Here is a 24,258-nt window from a genome sequence, read left to right on the forward strand (position 1 = left end):
AGTTGCTGCTTGATTTTTATCTACTCTGGTTTAATTTCCATTCCCGCTTGACGTTGATATGCTTCTGCTAGACTAAGAAGGGAAGTCATCTTAGATTTACTCTCCTCATGTTTCAAAATTTTCACTATGTTTGGGTCTTGTGAGGTCAGGATATATGTATGCATTCCTCCCATGATTACAGATCTATACATGTAATCAATTTCAGGGAGGCCTATACCTCCTTCGGAACGGGGAATATATAATCTTGGCATGCACTGATTTTTGTAAATCATTTGGTGAGCAAGAAGCATCATTCTTGTTTACCTGTCTAATCTATCCATCACATTTTGTGGCCAGTCAATCAGTCTAAAACTGTAAGTTAGGACAGGAAGAGCAATTTGGTTTATAGCTTGAATTTTGTTCCTAGATGTCAATGCTGTTTTCAGCATTAATTTAAGTCTTCTAAAATATTCCGAAGTTTTATTTGCATTTCGTCATGTTTTATTTTTGATCCTTCATCAATTCCCAAATATCTATACACTCCCTCTTCCTCAAGTTTTTTTATAGCATATTCTTATTTGAAACTGATGTTTTCTTGGTGTTGCAGCTTTCCTGCTATAAAGGTAGATTTTGCACATTTATCAAGACCAAATGACATTCTTATATCATCTGAAAAAGTTTTGACTACTTACAGTTATGCTTTTAGTTCCTTATCTGATGAGATATACAGTTTTAAATTATCAACAAAGAGAAGATGAGAAGTCTTTACACTTTGTTGCTTTCTACGAGCCAAATTATACCCATGGCCTAATCTGTTAAGCAGACAGCTTAATGGGTTAAGGGCAACACAAAAGAGCAATGGTGACAGAGATTCACCCTAGAATATCGCCCTTTGGATATTTATCCTTGGAATAATAATTTGTCCTTTTTCATGGCTTCACTGCAAAGTGGATTGCCACTGTTCATGATTGCTGTAATGTAATCGTTTAGTGTAGGGTGTATCTTATACATTTTTATGCACTCTTTTATCCATGAATGTGGAATACTATCAAATGCTTTTTGTAGTCTATTCATACCATACTTAGATTCTTTCCAGTTTTACAGTTCTCCACTATGACTTTATTTAGGAATAAATGATTCTTTGTTCCATATGACTTTCTTTTATTGCCCTTTTGTTCTATTACCATAATTGAGTTTTCTTCTAAATAACTATAGACTCTTTCAGCATCAATTCCACTGTATAGTTTATGCATCATCGGAAGGCACGTTATTGGCCTATAATTTTTAGGGTAGCTTGCAGGTTCACTCTTATGTAGGAACACTGTTTTTCCTGTTGTTAACAAGGCTGGTGTCTGAGAGAGGAGACTGGTAGAGAAGATTGTCTGAGATGTCAGATGTAGGTAAGAGAGGGAAGACAGGCAGCAGTAAAAGACAGGCATGACTGACAGGGTATGAGGTAACATACTGAGGGAGGGTTAAAACATGGGTGAAGAGAGAACAGATAAACAAGTGACAGACAATGGCAAAAGGTGGGATGTACAACATAACAGGGTTGGTTATAGAGCAAAAGTGTGTATGTGGGGGAGTGCGATACACCAGTTACCAGGATAGGAGATCCATACTCTGCCAGCTTCAAGTGGGAAATCACTCCTCACTCTGGGAGCTGTCACTACTGTATCCTGCCTCAGTAATGCTGGACATGAAAGTCCCTCAATGAGTTGCTGAGCATGTTTTTCAATAAACTAATGGGGCATTAAACCTCCTTCCATAATCTCCTCCACAAGCTTTGAGCGCTCCTGACAGGTGACATAATCACCACCTCCACTGACATCACTCCCATTGGGTACCAATTCACCATTGCCTGGGGCAGAGCTACCTGACACTGGTAGATAGGGCAAGAGGTCTGGCGGCAACCTTGGCAGGCTGTGACCCAAATGTGCTGGGTGTCTCGGGTGGTGGTGGTGGTACTACTGCTGCTACCTGTAGGAGGACAACAGGTTGTAGCGTAATGGTCAGTCCATGTCTCTGTGCTGTTGCATATAACAGTAAGTAAAATGGAGGAAAAAAACAATGACAATGGGGGAACGACATAAAAAAATAGTGAAATGGCAATCCCAAACATTTTTTCCTAAAGAGACATTACAGTGAAAGAGAGTAATAAGCATAGTATATCGCGTACACATTTATTATACTATCGTAACTGTTTGTGCTATGTTATGTTATTTATTTATCTATTTTATGTACTAAGATAGTTTGACTGGGCAGAAATATGCACCTTTTTGGGCATGAGACTTGGTGAGTAAATCTTCAGAAAAATTCTAAAATAGTAAAAAGAGGTATGCAAGTAATCAACAACTGTGGGTGAGTTTGGCATAATGATTAAGGTCTTCACTTCATATTCAGAAAGTGTAGGGTTTGATTCTGATCTTCCCATTACTAGCTATGTTTAAAATGGCCCTTCAAGGCAGTTAGCATCGTATTCAGCTATGAGCTTATAAACAAAACAATAGCAGCATTATGTAATGAGCTAGCAAACTTTTTTTTTTCCTGGGGAGAAAAAACTTCAGAAAATACATTGCATAAAGAACTTAGTAAACAGAAGTATACAAGTAATCAACAAAGGTGTGCAAGTAATCAGCAAATATACAAACACAAATTAAAGGTCATGCTGCTAAATGCTAGGAGTCTAAACATGAAACTGCACTCATTGCGAGTATTCTTAACCCTGGAAAATGCTGCCATCTGTGCAGTCACAGAAACCTGGTTCAAAGCTGCGAAGAGCACCACAGCCTTACTTAGTTACTCATCCTATCATACATTCAGACCCCAAACTGTGGGCAGTAAAGCCAAAGGAGGTGGAGTTTCAATATACATTAAAGGCATACACCTCCAGGCTGGTCAAACAGTATGACGCACAGGAGACACTCCAGGTGCAGTTAACCATTGACAAGACCCCTATTCAAATCATAGCTAGCTACTAGCCCCCGAATCTGACTCAAGATGCCCAATTCGCCTGTTTGGACCTGTTCAGCTCTATCAAGATTCATCCTTTTACCCTTATCCTGGGTGATTTTAACTTCCCAAACATATACTGGAAGAACTACTCATGCCAGAACACAAATGCCCAGAGATTCCTTAATTTTATCAATACAAATCCCTTGGAACAGCTAGTCGATACCCCAATAAGGGGTGATAATATCTTGGACATGGTATTAACCAAAAGGAATAACCACTTCAGCATCTCTAAAGTCTCATCCTCCCTGGTAAGAACCGACTACAAAGCGATCACTTTCGAAGTCACCATCTCCGCAAACCCCCCTCTAGCTAGGATCAGACATAAAAACCTCTCCAAAGCTGATTAGAGCCTCCTGAGGGATGGTATGAACAGCTTCACAGCCCCCTCCCCCTCTGTAGGTTCATAGGTTCATAGGTTCATACTAGGCTATCTACCCTAGGGCATTTATAAGCCTAGTCAGAGTGTGTTTGGCTTTCGCCACCCATTTTAAATTAATTTTGCTATGCCCTTTTTCGAGGTTAGTATACTGTGCCTCTGTCTAACAGTGACACAGAAGTGATACCCGGGGTAAACCTACAATCTCCCATCCACTCATCAAGATTCCTCTTGAAGAGAGTCAATGAGGGACTCTGCCTAACCTGGAATGGGATTTTATTCCAGAGTGAAGGGAGCCTCTGGGTTATGAATCTGTCCCTCCAGCATGTCCTATTTATTTCAGTGCTGAGGTTCAAGTCTCTCGAGCACGTAGCTTGATGGGATTTGGATTTTCTGAGGTGCAACATGTCCATTAATTCCAGGTTGGACATGGCTTTATACGTCAGGCACAGATCGCCTCTGAGCAGGTGGTATGCCATTGAGTAGAGCTGGAGTTTCTTTAACCAGGCAGCATATGGCATCTGTTTGAGCCCTTTGATCCTCTTGGTGAGGTACTTTTGGGGTCTTTCCAGTTGCTGCAGGTGTCTGGTAAGGTACATCCCAAAAGGGGCATTGTACTCAATTATGGGCCTGATGAGAGATGAGTAAAGAGGCACGATGACCTCCCCTGATCTAGATGTGAATTCCTTCATGATTAGGTGGGCTATATAAAATGTTTTTCTAACCACTTTGGCCACGTGGTTGTCAAATGAGAGATTGCTATCAACTTGGGTCCCCAGGTCCCTAATTACTTCTTCCAGATTAATGGATTACCACCTATGTGGTAATTTGTGGGCACTTTGTTTTTGCCAAAGGGGATGACTATACACTTATTGGCGTTTTGCTTGAGGCCATGGCTCTGGCACCAGTTGTCTGTTTCTATGAGGCCCTTTTGTAGGATGCTTGTGTCGGCTGAAGAGTCGATTATGGCGCCCAGTTTGCAGTCATCTGCGAACGTGGTCAGCCACAGTCCTTCCGTGTTGGCCTGTACCTCCGAGAAATATATACTGAACAAGAGAGGTCCCAGGACTGAGCCTTGTGGGATGTCACTTGTAACTGGTTTGGAGTCTGACATGGCTCCAGCAATTCTAACCATGTGGGTTCTGTCCTTGAGCCAGTTTGCAACCCATCTAGTGACATAGGGTTTATATTTAAGCTGGTGAGCTTATCTATAATGCCCAAGTGGGGTATTGTATCAAAGGCTTTTGCGAGGTCCAGGTAGGCTGTGTGGACCACCTTCCCCTCATCAATGGCCTTGGTGACTGTTTCAAAGAAATTGACCAGGTTTAAGAGGCAGGATCTGCCCTTAACAAAGCCAAACTGGGTAGGATCCAGTGTCTATAGGTCCCCAATATCTTTATTTATGAGGTCCATGATGATCCTTTCCATAGCTTTGCAAACCAAGCTAGTCAGGCTTATGGGGCGATAGTTTCCAGGATCCTTTGAGGCACCACCTTTGTGGAGAGGGACCACTGTTGCTGTATGCCACTCTTTGGGTACATATCCTGTAGTAAGGCTGAGATTGAACAGTAGTTTTATGTTTGGGTTTAGCTCTTCTTGGAGTTCATGTAGGACGCAGCCCAGGACACTGTCTGGTCTAACTGATGCTCTGTTTTTTGCTTTGGAGAGGGCGGCTCTTACCTGAGCATCTGAGATATCAGGGGGGCAGCACTCTGCTGGGATAGATATTTGCCCTTTTGGTGGGGAGGTGGGGGAGACGTTTGTGCTGAACCTGTCAGCTAGGATGTTGGCAATGTCTGTGGGTTCGGTGTATTTTTTTGTCATTTTGGACTAATTCTGAGCATATCTGGGAATTCCCACCCAAGTTCCTAACATAACTAAAGAAAGCCTTGTGATTATCCTTAGTGTCCTGTGCAATTTTTCTCTCTAGGCTGACCTTAGACGATTTTATGAGTGCCCATAGTTTTTTGCTAATACTGATCAGACATGCCTTCCCTTTTTGGGATTTTGCTCTATCATGTAGTAGCTTCCTCCTTCTATTGTATAGTTTGTTTATGGCTGGGGTCCACCAGACAGGACATCTGCCTTTGGAGGATTGGGCCTTGGTTTTATTTGGGATTGCATGATCCATGCATTCCTGAAGGTGTTCATAGAATGCGTTTGTAAAGGATTCTGCGGTCTGGGACGTATTTTCCACAGGCCCGGGGGCTTTGAAGGATTCCACCTCTGTTTTGAGGAGTGTGAAATTTGCTTTAGAGAAGTTTTTCACTGTGGTTTTCTGGGCAGGGGGTGGGGTCGGGATGTGAATATCCAGTGAGATTAGTTTATGGTCTGATCTTACCAGTGAGGGATACACTTCTGGTCTGGAGCATAGAGTCCCCATGTTGGTGATGATCAGGTCCAGTATGTTTTCCCTCTTGTGGGAGTGGTAACAAGTTGTTCCATAGCATTTGAGTTTATAAATTCTAGGAACCTTTGGGCTAGGGTGTTGGAGCTAGAGTAATGCTCCCAGTCTATGTTTGGGTAGTTGAAGTCGCCCAATATAATGGTGTTTGGAGAGACCTTCATATTTTCCAGTGTTCTCAGGAAGGCCGAGTGGGGTTCCTGGGTTTGGGAGGGTGGTCTGTAGCAAGCTATAAACTGGAAGGCAGTTTTACCCACTGTTAGTTGCACATGGATAATCTCTGATGCTTCATGCTGTGCCACCAACCTGGAGGTGTGGGTATCTTTGACAAATATTGATACTCCCCCTCCTTGTGTGGTTCGGTCCAAGTTTTGGGGCCGAAAAGCATGGTATGAGGTATAACCTGGTAGTGCTGGGGTGCTCTTGGGAGCCTTGAACCAGGTTTCTGTTACTGCACAGATATCAATGTTCTCCATGCTAAAGAGAGTTTTGAGCGCATGCATCTTGAGGTTTAGCCTTCTGGCGTTGAGTAGCATTACTCTTAGTTTCTTATCCCTTGTGATACCTATGGAGGTGGGTTTGTCTTTTGAGCCTTGCCTAAAAAGGCACTATGGGGGTAGCAAGAGCCTTTGCCGATATCCGAAAGCCCAGTGGTGACAGATGCAAGTCGTCCCTAGCGAAGCATCATGGCTTGTCGAGCATGTCATCCCAGGCTGACAGGCATTGGATCCCCTTTGAATGACACCAATACTTAAGCCAATTGTTGAAATTGATCATCTTGTCTTCATATTGTGGCATCATTCTTGGTGAGGGTAAGATGCTACTCAAGGTCAGGGTCATACCGGCTTGGGCTGCATGCTCAGAGAGTTCCTCTATGTCTCTTTTCATGTAGTCCAGGGAGGCACATCTCAGGTCATTCACACCAGCATGGACAATGACTGAGTCATATTTGTACTTGCCTTGGAGTGACCTGAGTGCATGTGTTATGTGGCGGATCCTAGCGCCCGACAGGCAGCTCACCGTGACCTTCTCCTTGTTCAGCCTGGTGAGTGGGACGTCAGTGTGCCTGAAGATAGAGTCATCTATTACAAGTGTATCAGGTGTGTTGTTTAGCCTTAAGGGCTGTGACTGTTTGGCACACTGGCTTTGTGAGCTATGTGTTGCACGTGTTTTGTTTTGGGGTAGCGGTTGCTTGGGTGTCTGCTTTGGAGGTCTCTGCTGCTTAGGCAGATTTTTATTTAGAGCCTCCAAGTATGTTTTTGTGTGTTTATGTGTTTGTTTTGCTGTCCTGGTAGGTCTATGTGAGACTGGAATTGTAGTGAGTGTGGGTTCCTTCTCCTCCTGACTGGTTACGCCAGTACTGAGTTGAGAGAGCTTAGCCTCCAGTTTGGCTATATGGTTGCATCTCTCACATGTGTTGGAATTTGTTGGGAGGAGGAGAGGGTTGTCTGTGTACATGAGGCAGTTGTAACATTGCCTCAAGATTCCCAGATTCACCAGCTGGACCAGAGAGGAGATTGACAACTGACCTTTGGACATGCTAGAATAGTATTGGGAATTCCTTTATAATTGAAAAAAAGGGCCAATGGGGAACAAGGGGAGTTTGTGAGTGTGTAGTGCTTTTAATTTTTAGAGCTGACTTATATAATTGCTTTAGTGAGCAAGTGTCAGGTAACTTAAATGCAATGTGTTACAGGTAACTTAAATGCAAAAACAACAAACAGTAACTTTCTTTCAAGTGAAACAAGGAAATAAGTACAGTAAGCAATGCAGATATCACTAGAGATCCACAGAAGTGCTGAAAAGCCGCATTTTAGGTGGAATTAGCATTTCAGGGAAATAACAAGCAAACAACAACAAGCATACAAACAAAGCTAGATTCAGCAGGCCTGGATCTAGTCTATACTACAGCAAACATGATGTACCAATTTCAGTAAGAAACAGTTCAAATATGCAGGCCCTATAAGCCTTTAACCAGAAATTCCCAGCTCAGAAGGGCAGAGTCCAGCCTCTCCTCCCACAAGAGTGCAGACCACGGACCCTCTTAATGTAAAATAACTGGCCTGAAGCCCAAGTGCTTAAACCAGAATTAATACACTTTTAGAATAACAGACACTGAGCCCTCAATCAGCAGTTCCCAACTTAGAAGGATGTAAGCTACCTGTTCTGCCACTACAGTGCAGACCACAAACCTTCTTAATGTAAAACAACTGGTCTGAAGCCCAAGTGCTTAAACTAAAAGGCTAAGAATGAGTTACACCAAGCAGTAATAAATACAATTGAGTACTTTTAAGATGACGCAAAAGCAAAATAAAGTAGGAAGAAACACAAATACAGTAAAAGCAGATACATTTTTTTTTTTTTTGAGTGAGCAAATGAGATGGGCCCAGGAGGAGTATCCAAGTACAAATTTACAAGAGGGGCGGGCAGTTTCAAGGCCACCAAGATTAACACCAAAACAAAAACAGGGAGGGTGGGTAGGGACCGACTGAAAAAACAGAGTCACAACTTCCAGCTAGATATTGCTCAATGCAACACAAACAAATTAATTTAAATTGTGTATTATTTGAAAAAAGTGCAGATAAAAATTTACTTAACTTCACTTATGCATTCAGTTGATTGCATGCAGGTCTTAGTTGGCCAAAGCTCACAGTTTAAACAGAAAATAATTCACTGTACCACTTGTATAAGACAGAAACTGAATAACAATGAAGTAAACTACCCCCACTTATCACTGGCTACGCAGGTTTTATAACAAGCCTTAACTGAAAAAACAGAGTCATAACTTCCAGCTAGATATTGCTCAATGCAACACAAACAAATTAATTTAAATTGTGTAGTATTTGAAAAAAGTGCAGATAAAAATTTACTTAACTTCACTTATGCATTCACTTGATTGCATGCAGGTCTTAGCTGGCAAAAGCTCACAGTTTAAACAGAAAATAATTCACTGTACCACTTGTATAAGACAGAAACTAAATAACAGTGAAGTAAACTACCCCCACTTATCACTGGCTATGCAGGTTTTTTTAACAAGCCTTAACTGAAAAAACAGAGTCACAACTTCCAGCTAGATATTGCTCAATGCAACACAAACAAATTAATTTAAATTGTGTATTATTTGAAGAAAGTGCAGATACAAATTTACTTAACTTCATTTATGCATTCACTTGATTGCATGCAGGTCTTAGCTGGCCAAAGCTCACAGTTTAAACAGAAAATAATTCACTGTACCACTTGTATAAGACAGAAACTGAATAACAATGAAGTAAACTACCCCCACTTATCACTGGCTATGCAGGTTTTTTAACAAGCCTTAACTGAAAAAACAGAGTCACAACTTCCAGCTAGATATTGCTCAATGCAACACAAACAAATTAATTTAAATAGTGTATTATTTGAAAAAAGTTCAGATAAAAATTTACTTAACTTCACTTATGCATTCAGTTGATTGCATGCAGGTCTTAGCTGGCCAAAGCTCACAGTTTAAACAGAAAATAATTCACTGTACCACTTGTATAAGACAGAAACTGAATAACAATGACGTAAACTACCCCCACTTATCACTGGCTATGCAGATTTTTAAACAAGCCTTAACTGAAAAAACAGAGTCACAACTTCCAGCTAGATATTGCTCAATGCAACACAAACAAATTTATTTAAATCATGTATTATTTGAAAAAAGTGCAGATAAACATTTACTTAACTTCATTTATGCATTCAGTTGATTGCATGCAGGTCTTAGCTGGCCAAAGCTCACAGTTTAAACTAGGAACTGGCAACAATATCCAAAACTACACCAAAGCACTATATGAGCATTTATATAGCTGCATGGAATCAGGAATTCCCAACAGGACTAAATCATCCTCCACAAGGAAGAGTAAACCTGCCTGGTGGACATCTGCAATAAATAAACTCTATAACAAAAGGAAAAAATTGCGGTCCAAGACCAAGAAGGAGCAGGTATCCAATTGGAAGCAATGTCTCCTTAGCCTGAACAAGCAAATAAGAGCACTAGTGAAATCCTCCTAAGCAAACTTCGAGTCCAAATTGGACACATCTGCTAGACACAATCATAAGGCCTTTTTTACATAGGTCTGCAACCTCAAAGTAAGCACCCAGATCTGTTCAGAACTGGTGGTCAAGGATTCCACATAAAATGTCATAGATATAGCAAACTTGCTGGGTGCCTGATTCAGCAAAAACTTTACCCCTCTGTCCCCCCATCAGTAAACCAGAAGATCCCCAGTACCTGTCCCCTTCCGCTTATATCTAGGGAACAGGTCATCACTGCTCTCTCAAAGATAAAAAATACAACCTCTATGGGACCCGATGACATCCCAGGTGGCATCCAAAGTGAACTTAGGCAGGAACTTGCAGCACTACTAGGCACCCTATTCAACCAAAGCCTGAGTACTGGCTTCATCCCAGTTGAGTGGAGGACAGCCACTGTCAATCCTTTACACAAAGGTGGGGCATCCACCGATCTGGGAAATTATAGACCCATCAGACTAACTAGCCTGATCTGCAAGGCCATGGAACAGATTATCATGGACCTCATTAACAAGGACATTGGCAACCTCCAAACACTTGATCCCACACAGTTTGGCTTCATCAAGGGGAGGTCTTGTCTGCTAAATTTGGTGACTTCTTTGAGACAGTCACCAAAGCTATGGATGAGGGGAAGATGGTGCACACCGCTTACCTTGTCCTGGCCATAGCCTTGGCATTATTCCCCACTCGGGCATAACAGATAAACTCTCTCAACTAGGCATCAATCCATATGTTACCAGATGGGTAGCAAACTGGCTCACTGACAGAACCCATGTAGTCAAAATAGGGGAAGTCGCCTCAAGCCGTAGACCTGTAACAAGCGGCGTACCCCAGGATTTGGTCTTGAGGACTCTATTATTTGTGATATACTTTTCTGAGGTGCAGGCCAAAACCAGTGGGCTGTGACTGACCAAGTTTGCAGATGACTGCAAGCTGGGTGTGGTCAACAATTCCCCTAGTGATTTGGACATCCTCCAAGAGGGTCTCACTCAGACAAATGACTGGTGCCAGAAACATGGCCTCAAGCTGAATACCAAAAATGCATCATCATCCCCTTTGTGGAGAGTGACATCCCCAAAAATGATCACATTAATAAAGATGTCCTAAGCACTCAATCAGTCATGATGGATTTGGGCACCCAGGTTGATAGCAACCTGACTTTTGACCACAAGTTTGCTTCCATTGTATGGAAAGCCTTCTATATGGCCTACCTCATAACTAAGGGCATCTCATCCAGGGACAAGGCGGTCATAACATCCCTGTATTCTTCCCTTATAAGGCTCATTATAGAGTACAACACCACTTTCGGCATGTACCTCGCAAAGTACATGCAGCAGCTGGAGAGAACACAGAGGTTCCTCACCAGGAGAATCCAGGGCCTCAAACATCTAAAAATACACAGGCTAAAAGCCATATCCCTCTATTCGGTTTCATACAGACTCCTCAGAGATGACCTCTGTCTGGCATACAACTCATTCACGGACTCCACCTTGAAGGGACTGCTGCATATCTGCAAGTCAAGCTCCACTTGGGTAACCCACAACCTGGTCTGTGACATCAACAAGACTTGTTGGCATGACAGATTTGTGTCCCAGAGACTCCCCCATCTATGGAATAGACTCCCTCTCCACATCAAGCAGTGTACCCCTTTACCCCATTTTAAGCGCAACTTGGTAACTGGATGGGAAACAGAAAATATAGCCCTGGGATTCCACCCATGTACCTGCTGGACAAGGGCATTGGGTGCTGATTTGTCTAAACATGGGCTAAACTCTTGGCTAGGCTTATAAGGGCCTCAGGGCCAATAGACTAGTAACCTCCTATGATCAATTAATAGCAGCATCATGTAAAGAACCGTGAAACATGTTTTTAAATGAACTTGATAGAAGGAAAAAAAAGGAGGAAAATGGAGGATTGGTATTGAGTGAAAGAATGTTTAGGATAGGTTGAAGGAATAATAGAGAGAGAGTGAGAACAAGGAGGAAATTTCAGAAATAGTGCTTGGAAAGAACAGGAGAAAGTAAAGGGCAGGACATTTATCATCCAGGAGTTGTATATGTGCAGAGCCATGTATCTTTTAGATATTCTCCTATTTGTGTTTTAAAGGAGTTGGTGTTTACTGAATTTCTTAGAGTGAGAGGAAGGGATTTCCAAATTCTGGCTAGGAAAGAGCCATACAGTCTCCAGCTGAGTAGCAGTTATCAATGTGTTGTCAGTATATCTCAGCTGTCAACTTAGGATATACATTTGGAGAATATTTTTCAAACTAGGGCATCTGCCTCTGTTTGATGATTATTATTCTATTACCCTAGCCAGTATGAAATAATACATTTAGGAAATTAAAACATCAACATTACACATTTATGGAATTGTATCACCATCCCTACAGTTAATATAATGACCCACTTCTCCACCTATGCAGATAATGGCATTCTGAATCCACTGTCTTCATCTTTGCATAGTCAAATTATTTCCTGTGTAAAATGACACTAATGGCTCTGTTACTTCATTTAATAACATATTAATGAGAAAAAAGGTGATAAATTAATAAATTATGCAAACTTGCAGGCAAAGAGAGTGGTGGAAACAACATACAAAAATGATTTCATGGCATTCTTAATTTGTATTTGCTAATCGCCAAATACAGTCAAAGACAAAATATTTTAATCAAAGCACATACAAGTTTATTTTAACCCCTTAGCTATTTAAGTTGCAATTATATTATTCCCAGTACTTCGACATTTAGAAATAGCTCCTGATAACATCAAAGCCTCGTTTTCCTGTGGTGGCTGGGAATGAACCCACAAGAATCATAATAGTTTAGGTATACACAGACTAATATGGTAAATCACCAGAAGGGTATAAGAATGGGTAATTTGTGTTATAAAATTACAGTACTGAGGTTGTAATTGGTCTCAAACCTCTTTCTCTTATCAGCCAAGGAATTCAGACCTTCTACAACTTATGTCACTATTGTGGTGACGGTGCTTCTCCCCCATATGTGGGATGCCAGTAGCATGGGTGATAGCTTTAGCCACAATACTGGAGATTTCTCCCCAGGCATTGGAGCTTTTCTCCCCGGCCTCCACTGAAAATGGGTCTCTGGCCCTGTGGAATTTCCCGGTTACCAAATGTTAATCAATCAATAAATAAATGTCAGGCATCACCTTGTACTGATATTTGGTATAGCCCCCCTGCAGGAGCTTGTGGCTATAATGCTTATGAAGATGCAGAAAGATCTTGTTCTCATTATCACACACCATCGCTGAGCTCTAAATTGAGCATTGCTTTCTCCTTCATAAGCCATGAGGTTCTCCTTCAAACGTATCAGGAAAAAAGGCTCTGACCTGATGCCCAAAACAAATTTCAAGTTTCACAATCTTCAGATAATGATGGGAATCTGGGAGAATTGCATTTGCATGATAGATGACAGAATAATTTTTGTATGTACTGTTATGGCACCAGAAGTCACTTTTTAAGGATTGAAACATGATGGGCCTCCATCCATCTGGGTAAATTATGGCATTATATGCTCAGCGGGAAATCCAGATTAACATGGTTAATCCAGGAATATCTATCACATTCACCCTGACATTTGTAACATCCAGAGCATGTGCAGATAGCAAGACTGAAAAAACACATTGATTTGCATGTCATCATATCTATTGTTCACTCTGCTACAACCTACATATCAAGGGATTAGAACCTCTGATGTTCTCTCTCTCATTCTTTCTTCACCTATGTACCACCTGCACATGCCACAGAATAACTTTGGTCAAGGCTCACAAGCAGCACACATATTTGCCAGCAGTAAGGAAAATGCACAATGACCTATGTTCAACATCCGTAAGACATCAAATGATGCAAACCCTCAACATAACCTACTTCAAAATTATACATCACAAATACAGAATAATGTGCCATAGATGGTGTTAGAATACAACTAATTAAGTCAGCCTGTGGAAGTCTTGAGTTTAAGCTCAATCATTCTAGTGTCGAAAAATCATCAGTGTGGCCAAAATATTTCTCTTCAGTTTTTGCCATGAGATAGTAGCTGTCATTTTAACCTTACACACCTATGTCTGTCACTGTTGCTTTATCCCAAGCATTGTTTGCTCTGAATAAAATAAAACAATTTCTATTGTTGTCTGCCAGTACATTATGAATGGGTTTGTTGTGATTATTGTCACTTTGCAACATGCTAAAAATCATTAAGCAGAACATTACCTTCACATGCCACATGCTGTCTTCTTAACAGGCAGGTGTTAAAAACACGTTAGATTATCACAACAGTGGAAATCAATGAAAAATACATTCACATGATGAGATTCAAACTCCTGCATAGCTCAGTCATAGTGTAACAAAAACAACATTAGACATGCAATTGAAATTCTCAGGCAGAATGTGAGAAAATATCTTCATTATAATAGGATACACTAAAAAAACTGGAAACAATATTGTGCAAAAAACATCTCACCCTCAATGGATTAGACCAATGCAAGCAATGCACTAAAATGGAACTTTCAGATCATCTGTAGATCTATGGAAGCTGTTACAGAGAATGTAATCACCTTTCATTACTTAGATTTTATTTTTTTAAATCTCAGCTGTGCTTACTGATACACAATGGCACTAAGCTCTGCTGCATGACTGATGACAAAGTCCTAGCACACGCTTGAGTATTTTCTTAATTTTTGCCATAGATAGGCAACTACCATTACCTTCTGTTCAAATATGGTCAGTGATGCTGCTTAATGCCAAGCACTGAACAGTGGATAATTAAAAAAAAAAAAGAAAAAGAAAAGAAAAAAGAAAGAAATTGGTTTGTAAGCTTTCCATGTCCTTTTGTGTTTAGTGCATAATGATTATGCACCTCTTTACCAGATTAAAGGGTGAAAATGACGCTAATGTAATATTATGTTTCCACTGACACTAAGATCTGAAACAGCAAACCACACCCCTGTGTTTCCTGCTGAAAATATTGTGCTCAGAACCAAATACAATGTCCTATGGTTAGAGCCAGCATGAGCATTGCTGACAAGTGACAACCTGGGATTTACAGGCTGTGAAGCACCCACATCACATAATTATTGAACAAATGGTCAGTATGTTTACCACTCTATTGGCACTTTACCTACAAGGTGTGGGCATGGTTGCATTTAGATATCTTTCTTTTGTAGTTATAATGATATTTCTCGCATGGAAGTCGTGTTGTTTAGGCAAAGTTACACGGGATATGTTTTGTTTTGGTGTGTTCACAAGTGAAGCATTGTTTGGCACCAGCACTGTGGAACTACTCTCCCTCTAATGCTGGAGGATCATTAGCATCTGATGATAGTGGGGATCAGCAGCCACAGTCTAGGGCTGCAGAATGTATGCCAAACACAGGAAGTGTGACCCCCACTTCCACTCCTAAGTCTAGGGGCATGGTTTCTCTGCTTGCACATACCCTGGCCTTGATGCATTGTCATCTGAGAGTAAACAGGTTTCTGACGACACTATAGATCAGGGAATTGTGGTAGCCCCAAGCACAGATGCCTTAAGATCTGACCCTAGCCATCTCAGCCCTGCATAAGGGATATCTGTAGTGGTCCTTACAGGAGGTCATTGTATCAGTAGCTACAAGCCAATGTACGTGCAGTGCCATCATGTAGCCATTCCACCAGGTTCTCAGGAGAGGCAGTAAAGGTCATCCAGACACTGCAGTGTCTGTTCTAGATTGTCTGTTGGGGACAAGGGGCCATCCTCAAGGCTAGTCATCTGTGACATTCACAGATTTTAGCCAACCTGGCTGTAGGCAAGTGAAGTCCTGCTCCCACAGTGGTAGCACTTCCACTACTACCTCTTTGACCCAGTAAATGCCCCTCACGTATACCAAACCTCTTTGGACAGACCATAAGTCGACATTGTTATTTTTTTTATACCTTAGCACTCACACAATTCCCCGTGAAAGACATACACTCTTGTACACCCTCTCCTACTTGTGCAATTGATAACTGAGCTCAGCCCTTATAACATTCTGACTTGGATTGCCTATATGTGATGCACCAAGTGGCCAGCCTATGCATGGGTGAGCACAGTCTGGGGTTTTTGCATGCAGCATTGTTATTGTGTGTATCTGCTTAGTTGTATTATAATTATGCACCATAGACTTTTCCCCCACTTGTGGAAATGATAGCAAGAGTGCTCCATCCTGATAAGATTGTGATTTTGACTGCCAGTGTGTGAAAAACAGAGAGGCAAGTCTATGCATGGATAAGCACAGTGTTTATTTTTGGTATACATCATTGTTACTTGTGAGTATCTGCTTAGTTGTATTATACTTATGTTGTGTAGGTCTCTCTCCCTTCTGTGCAAATGATGATAAGAATGTCCTGTCCTTATATTATTAGGATATGGACTGCCTATGTCTGATACACAGAGTGACAAGCCTATATATGGACAACCACTGTCTGGTGTTTTGCATGCATCATTTATTCTGTCTTTATTTGCTTATCTCTTATATATTTATGTAGTGAAGCTATTTGCAATACACTGCCTCTTAACTAGTGCAATAGCTTATTGCGCCCACCTCATACTGGCATGGTCTTCCCTTGCTGCTGGCTCCTCCTCTGACTCCTTGCTATTTCAGCTGCCACTGCCTATAGTGCTGTGAAATGCAGTCCCTAGCCACTGCCACCCTGATATTATCTGCTTCCTCTATATTATGTTTTGTAGCATGGTGCAAACAGAATCTTTACACACGTTTGGGTCATAGGGCTCTGCCAGATGCATCCAGGTAGCAGGATCTTGACTTCATCAGCACAAACACACTGTGATGTTTCTGGTTTGAGATTGGGCATTGGGTCATAGGGCTCTGCCAGATGCATCCAGGTAGTTAGATCTTGACTTCATCAGTCCAAACACACACTATGATGTTTCTGGTTTGAGAATGGGTATGATTGTAACTTTGATCTGCTGGTTTATATAGCTTTCCTCATTCGGGTCATGAACTGTGGTGCTAGTGCTTATCCTGCATTCCCCAATACATGTCCCAGTGGTAAGTTTTGCCTCACAAACTGTTGGTAATGGCTACATGTGTATTATGTGTGAGTCATGGAAACTATCTGTGTGGCCTGCATAAAGATTGTAGATGATATCTTGTGTACATGGCCCCCAGTACATCAGGGAAAAGAGCTGTGTCATAGAAGACCAGAATGATGTTTGTTTTCTCCTCTTGCATGCGTGTACTCAAGCTCCATCCATGCTGAAACATGGCATAAAGGAACTGATCTGGAATTCTTATGGCAGAAGTATGAGAAACTCCCACTGTGTCCACAGTTGGTTGCTGAAAGTTCCCTTTAGCAAGGCCACACTTACTTTAGTTTCTACAGGAATGCATACTCAACTCCCATGGGGCTACAGACATGGCCAACACATGTCCACTATTTGTAATATGGTGTCCTTATCCACTCAATAATGATCCATTATGTTAGTGTCATGGAGGATATGATACATTAAGCATGAATAGAAGTCGCTGTGTCTTGAAGGGTAACGTTGTGCACTGTCACCAGCAGCTGCTGCTATATCAACCTCTTGCAAATACAGGTTTATGATTGCTGTGGGAACCCCCTAATGATTTTCTGCTTGAATACAAGTATATATCCATGTGCATTGCTAATGTAGGTCCAATATCGTTGTGTATGTTTTATATGTTTCTGAATAGCTCTGCTATGTTTTGTTTTACTTCTTTTGCTTAGAGGACAGCTTATTACGAAACCTTTAGCATATGTCGCAGCTGTGCCTTATTTTCCAGCCAGCCTGCCTCATCATGTAGCTGTGCTTCCTAAATCACACATTGCCTGCTCATCCTCACTTACTGCACAAATGCACTTAGCAAAATGCAGAAATTATTTTTGAATACAGACCTCAGAGTTGTATAGCAGACTTAAGTACAACTTGAGCTAACCACTTTATTGTTACTGTCTGAAAGTTTATAAATTATATCTCACAGGGAAACTAAGATATGGACATTTATACACACATTCCAGATGCAAGGGCATATAGGCCTTTGCTGCCTCAGACAGACATTTGGCATTATTCTTGGTTTCAGTTAATGGTGTTGTGCTGAACACTTTATCACTGTCAAACTATAATAATGGCATAAATAATTGCTACCTGAGTTTTTACTTTACATCAGGAAAAAATATCCTATTTGTTTCACAAGAAAAGGAATATATTTTTCATTTTAAACATATCATAGTCTAAATGTCATGGTTTCACTGCAGGAAATGTACAAATGTCAATAAGACATAAAATTGATCATATTTAATGTTAGGCAAAAAAATAAATAAATTTACATTTAGCGCTTTCATCCACACTAAGGTGGACTTCATCAGAATAAAAACCACCATTAGTTAATCACTTACATACCCCATTTTGGCACCATAAACTCTTATTAAAATTCTACAAAATTTAAAGTGAACCAATACTATGATATAAGTTAAACTGACACTGTACACAGTTTGCTAAATAGGTAAACCCTACTAGTGCTGTGTACTTATACATAAACCAAACCATACTACACATTCACTCAACTGACTGCATGTACTGCATTTAATCATCTGAAATAAATCAAACCATTCTACACATTAACTCAACTGACTGCATGTACTGCATTTAATCATCTGAAATAAATCAAACCATACTACACATTCACTCAACTGACTGCATGTACTGCATTTAATCATCTGAAATAAACCAAACAATACTACACATTCACTCAACTGATTGCATGTACTGCATTTAATCATAGGAAATAAATCAAACCATACTACACATTCACTCAACTTTCTGCATGTACTGCATTTAATCATCTGAAATAAATCAAACCATACTACACATTAACTCAACTGACTGCATGTACTGCATTTAATCATCTGAAATAAATCAAACCATACTACACATTCACTCAACTGACTGCATGTACTGCATTTAATCATCTGAAATAAATCAAACCATACTACACATTCACTCAACTGACTGCATGTACTGCATTTAATCATCTGAAATAAATCAAACCATACTACACATTCACTCAACGGACTGCATGCACTGCATTTAATCATCTGAAATAAATCAAACCATACTACACATTCACTCAACTGACTGCATGTACTGCATTTAATCATCTGAAATAAATCAAACCATACTACACATTCACTCAACTGACTGCATGCACTGCATTTAATCATCTGAAATAAATCAAACCATACTACACATTCACTCAACTGACTGCATGTACTGCATTTAATCATCTGAAATAAACTAAACCATACTACACATTCACTCAACTGACTGCATGTACTGCATTTAATCATCTGAAATAAATCAAACCATACTACACATTCACTCAACTGACTGCATGTACTACAGTTAATCATCTGAAATAAATCAAACCATACTGCACATTCACTCAACCGACTGCATGTACTGCATTTAATCATCTGAAATAAATCAAACCATACTACACATTCACTCAACTGACTGCATATACTGCATTTAATCATCCGAAATAAATCAAACCATACTACACATTCACTCAACTGACTGCACGTACTGCATTTAATCATCCAAAATAAACCAAACCATACTACACATTCACTCAACTGACTGCATGTACTGCATTTAATCATCTGAAATAAATAAAACCATACTACACATTCACACAACTGACTGCATGTACTGCATTTCATCATCTGAAATAAACCAAACCATACTACACATTAACTCAATTGACTGCATGTACTGCATTTAATCATCTGAAATAAATCAAACCATACTACACATTCACTCAACTGACTGCATGTACTGCATTTAATCATCTGAAATAAATCAAACCATACTACACATTAACTCAACTGACTGCATGTACTGCATTTAATCATCCGAAATAAACCAAACCATACTACACATTCACTCAATTGACTGCATGTACTTCATTTAATCATCTGAAATAAATCAAACCATACTACAAATTAACTCAACTGACTGCATGTACTGCATTTAATCATCTGAAATAAATCAAACCATACTACATATTCACTCAACTGACTGCATGTACTGCATTTAATCATCTGAAATAAATCAAACCATACTACACATTAACTCAAGTGACTGCATGTACTGAATTTAGTCATCCGAAATAAACCAAACCATACTACACATTCACTCAACTGACTGCATGTACTGCATTTAATCATCTGAAATAAATCAAACCATACTACACAGTCACTCAACTGACTGCATGTACTGCATTTAATCATCTGAAATAAATCAAACCATCCTACACATTCACTCAACTGACTGCATGTACTGCATTTAATCATCTGAAATAAATCAAACCATACTACACATTAACTCAACTGACTGCATGTACTGCATTTAATCATCTGAAATAAATCAAGCCATACTACACATTAACTCAACTGACTGCATTTACTGTATTTAATCATCTGAAATTATCTAAAATATATGTAAAAAAATATATATAAAAAATTGTGTGCTGTTAAAACATAAATTGATTCCTGTTCCATATGCTGCTGGGTCATGTATTGTCAATACACTCTGTAGTGTCTACGTCTGTTTATACACAAAAAAAATGAACAGCATGGCTAAATATTAAATTAATAATAAAGAAATATATAAATTAATAATACAAAAAAATAACATCAATCAAAACACATTAAAAGTCATACCTATCAAAACTGGTGCATCTATGTCATGTTTTACATTTTGTAACACACACAAATGGGGTGTTCGTATTATTATCACAACTGTAATCTGGGTTTTATAGTAATAAATTCATTATGTCCAGGCTCCCTTGCCGCATCAGTTGATATTTGCCATTTGATCTCTTTCTGGCCAAGACTTGCCTTAAAATTGCCTCCACGTGGCCCTAAACTAATTTGATCAAGTATGGCAAATTTAAAATATGTGTTTCACCATGTTTATGTCTGTACAAAGCATTGTTTATATCCCCTCTTTCTTATACTGTACAAATGGTCGAAAATTATTTTCTTAAATTGCCTCTCCATTTTACCTGTGTAGTAGCAGGGGCATGTCATGCATTTGGATAAATATATGATGTACTTGGAATTACATTTACCTTGTTTGAAATTAATTCTAGTCCTGTTGATATTCTCTAAGACTATTCCTTCTGCCTCCAATATAGCATGACATTGTCCACAGCTACCACAATGCCTAGTATGTTTGTTTAAATCACTACTTCCTTTTGATGTTGGTCCATTCTCTAATTTTCTCTTAATATTTGCATTCATTTTGTACACAAACGATGGTGTGTCACCTATAATCTTCCTTATTTCTTTGTCCACCATTAAAATATTTCAGTTCTTTCTCAGTGTATTTTTATATTGTTCACATATGGGGAATATTCCAACACACAAGCTCTATTATAATGAGTTACATTACTATCTGCCACTGCTACCAAATTTTAATAAGTTATTTTCCTAGTAAAGGAGAGTATTTATTTCCCCATTCACTAACTACGTAATTCATAACATCATCCAGCATACCTACTGGGTACCCCTTAATATAAACATGGATTTTATAAAATTCACTTCCTCAATCATATCCTTATACATAGACGTCATGCAGGCAGCTCTAATGCATTGTCCTTTAAAAATATTTTTCATCATATTCCTTGGATGGTTACTGGAGTATTCCAGGTAACTGTTAGAAAAAGTACTTTTTCTATAAATTCGGGACTTAAAACCACTCTTGGTGTTGGAAATAAAGGTGTCCAAATAGGCTGTTCCTTCTGGACTGCTTGAAAATGTGAATTTCAAAAATGTACTGGTACTAATCAAATAATCCATAAACTGCCCTATACTATTTTGCGGTCCATCCTATAATATAAAAAGCAGGCAGGCACGTTAGTGTGCAACAGTGCAGGTGGCGGCCAGTCGATAATGGAGATTCCTAACAGCCAGGGGGTTGGTTCTGCTAGGCTAGCAGTCCTGGACACCGGAGGATTGAAAGGAAGAGGTGATTCTGGCAACAGGAGTGTATCATCAGACAAGGAGTTTACTTTTGATTTCTCTGTCTACAATTTTGAGTAAGATTTTCAGTGGACTGTGGCAAGACCAAAACGCCCTATGAGCACAAAAACATACTCTAAGGCAGCTATTAACACCAACGCCAAACAAAAAGGTACTGTAATTTGTAGTTCAAGCTCTAGAGGCTACGCTAATCACATTACTAGTGTTGGGCAGGGTGTTAATCAACTTGACAACTTTTTTACAAAAAGGCATTCCCCGGGATTCATGAAGCTTGCGCCAGACGCAGGCGTAGCGTAGGTGAAATAATGCCAAATATGGCCGTTGAGCGATTCAGGTATGATCCAATACCACGTGCACTACTGGCGTATGCCAGAACTGCGCAGCCCTCAGCATAGGTATGCTAATCACCCCATGTGCAGTGTCGCACCATGCAAATGAAGGCATATAGTGATTCATGAAGTGGTGCAGGTGTAGCATAAGGCCACGGAAATGTAAACCAAAAAACACAGTTTACATTTTCCCAAACAGAACATCTGAGCTATGGGTCATGTATTACAAAGTTAACATATGCCAATGGCTAAATACACAGCCAGTGGCATAAGAAAGGATGCACAACACCTAAAAAACAACTTTAATGTCATGTCCACAATAATGCAAAGTACAACCGCAGGACATGTGTGTGCAAACTGTAACATAAAGAAAATATATAAAAATGTCAGAAAATCGCAATGTAATACAAATCAGGTGTACACCATATTACACAATGGTAGACATGGAACACCACAACTAAGGTGCAAGGGTTGCTAAGGGCCTGCGACAGTGTTCGGCGTGGTAACTATGAATTAGTAGTCAATGCCATGCAAATGAGGCAGATAATACTGAATCGCAAATGTCCTGCCGGATGAAGGTTGAACCATACGGCGCAGCGCTATAACACCGAGGAGTGGCTCAGAGGAGATACATGACATCAGCAGAGGGGTGTGCCACCATAGCAGTAAGCACATTGGAGCAATGCAAATCTGGCCTGGCCGTTGCTAAGCAAAGCTGCAGGACAGGGGTGGGGAGTAAGGTATAGAATCGTTTAGTTGAGAGCACACATGGTGCCCAAAAGCGCATGTGTACGGGGATGAAAACGTGCCTGAAACCCAGTAAGCGGATGCACGCGGCGCAAACAATAGCACAAACAGGAAGGTCAGGGGAAGAAAAGAAGGAAATGCCGAAATAGGGTAATTGGCATACTAATGAGCAATCAACACCAATCAACTCACGGCAGCCAATCGACGGCAGCTGTCAAGTCTGCTCACAGAAACCTGCAAAACAGGATAGGGGAGGCATTGGAATGCAAAGAAAGGAGGGGAGGCATTGGATTGCAAAGATAGGAGATCTGTCATAGCAGAGCAAAGCAAACCGACAGTAGACCGGCAATAGCACACATTACGCAAGATACGCCAGGTCTAGGAAAGTACAAATTAAAGCAGGCTGCCGTATGCATGCCAGAAAATGATAGGTGGAACATGCAGAAATGTAAAGGGAAGGGCAAGAGGTAATCCACAACAGCCAAATGTAATTCAACACCAAATGCACCACAATAGTAGTTCTGGTAGTAAAACACATAAGATATCCTGTAGCTATGATCGTACATACACACCCTATGACATCATCGGTGTTCACAGCACAATAGTATAAAGTGTGAAAGCACCCTACACACACCTGTGAATTCCCAAACACTGCACCATAGGTGTAAACACACAGGGAACTTTTAAAATGTACATGTTGGGAGCTGCCATAGCTGTGATTCATCGGCATGTGTTAGAGACTGACGGTGTTGTGGAGGATGATGCCGACAACCACCGCAGGCCCCGGAGGAGGAGAAGAGTGTTCAGACCAAGGGTAACCTACCAGGGCCTACATGATCTGGAGATAGTAGAGCATTACAGGGTGGACAGGGACATCTTACAGCAAATAGTGGAGCTGTGCCGGCCACGCCTGAGAACCAGAAATAACAGAGGGGAACCCATCCCAGTGGACACGAAGGTATGTGTAAGCATGTGAATACTAGCCACAGATACCTTTCAAAGGCCAACTGGAGATATAATGGGGATCTCACAGGCATCAGCATCCAGGGTACTACACCAGTTCCTGGATGCCATGTTATTACATGCCAATGAGCATATATACTTCCCCCGAACTCAGGAGGAGGTGGCCAGCAATATGCGTCACTTCCACCATGTGGCACACCACCCGGAGGTACTGGGTGCGATAGACTGCACGCACATACAAATCAAGTCACCACCCGGTGAGCATGGTAGGCGCTACATAAACCGCAAGGGATTCCACTCCGTCAACTGCCAGGTCGTGTGCAATGCCCAGGG

The sequence above is a fragment of the Protopterus annectens genome, chromosome 4.part0 (genome assembly GCF_019279795.1).
Source record: "Protopterus annectens isolate FY-2018-M chromosome 4.part0, PAN1.0, whole genome shotgun sequence".
Taxonomy (NCBI): domain Eukaryota; kingdom Metazoa; phylum Chordata; order Ceratodontiformes; family Protopteridae; genus Protopterus; species Protopterus annectens.